The 859-nt window shown below is 30.5% G+C and overlaps 1 non-coding gene across 1 annotated transcript; it reads right to left on the bottom strand.

The window, feature by feature from the left end:
• Positions 1–204: 204 nt before the first annotated feature.
• Positions 205–323, bottom strand: LOC119664999. Its single transcript, XR_005251321.1, has one exon. It is a non-coding gene; the product is annotated as a 5S ribosomal RNA (ribosomal RNA).
• Positions 324–859: the final 536 nt, after the last annotated feature.

Below are 859 nucleotides of genomic sequence, written 5' to 3'. Positions count from 1 at the left end.
CTTGTGCTTACGGTGCATTGCGTATACGACACGATTACGATTTTCAAAATTCAAAATTAAATGATTCGATATACGTATAAGCGAATTAGTTAATAATTGCATTTTATACATAATAATAGTATTGTTAAAAAAAAATCTTATAGTAACAAAATTAAATAAAAAATTAACCGGAAAAAAAAGGAAAAAAGTAAAAAAGTGTTGTGGAGCCAACAACACGCGGTGTTCCCAAGCGGTCCCCCATCTAAGTACTAACCGCGCCCGACGCTGCTTAATTTCGGTGATCGGACGAGAACCGATGCATTCAACGTGGTATGGTCGTTGGCAAAGAAAGTGTTTCAAAAAATCTACATCTACCAGTATTTTAATCTTATTCTTATTCTTATTCTTATACGTACTACTTACTACGTACTATATATTATATGAAAAATGGAAAATGGAAAATAGAAAATACTCTAAAGCAATTTCCAAAGCTATTTTATTTTATTTTTCATTTCAATTTAAATAAAATAAAATAGAAAAGTTTCTTTTTTCTTCTTCTCTAGTGAAGTTAATATGAACAGAATAGGAAAATTAAACTAAAACTGTTATTGAGCATATCCGTGTTTGTATTTTACATGCTTAATTATGTAGTACTATTGCCTGTAATATTAACTTCAATATTAACTTTAACTTTAACTTAATCTTTAAGGAAGAATAAAATTTTATACATACTTATATTTTTATTAAAAAATTTAACATATGAATGCTAGTGCTACTGCTAGTGCTAGTGCTAGTGCTACTGCTAGTGCTAGTGCTAGTGCTAGTGCTAGTGCTAGTGCTAGTGCTAGTGCTAGTGCTAGTGCTAGTGCTAGTGCTAGTG

The sequence above is a fragment of the Teleopsis dalmanni genome, unplaced genomic scaffold (genome assembly GCF_002237135.1).
Source record: "Teleopsis dalmanni isolate 2A unplaced genomic scaffold, ASM223713v2 unscaffolded_contig_3183, whole genome shotgun sequence".
NCBI classification, from domain to species: domain Eukaryota; kingdom Metazoa; phylum Arthropoda; class Insecta; order Diptera; family Diopsidae; genus Teleopsis; species Teleopsis dalmanni.
Note: the sequence above shows the minus strand (reverse complement) of the source record. Positions and strands in the feature narration are given on the sequence as shown.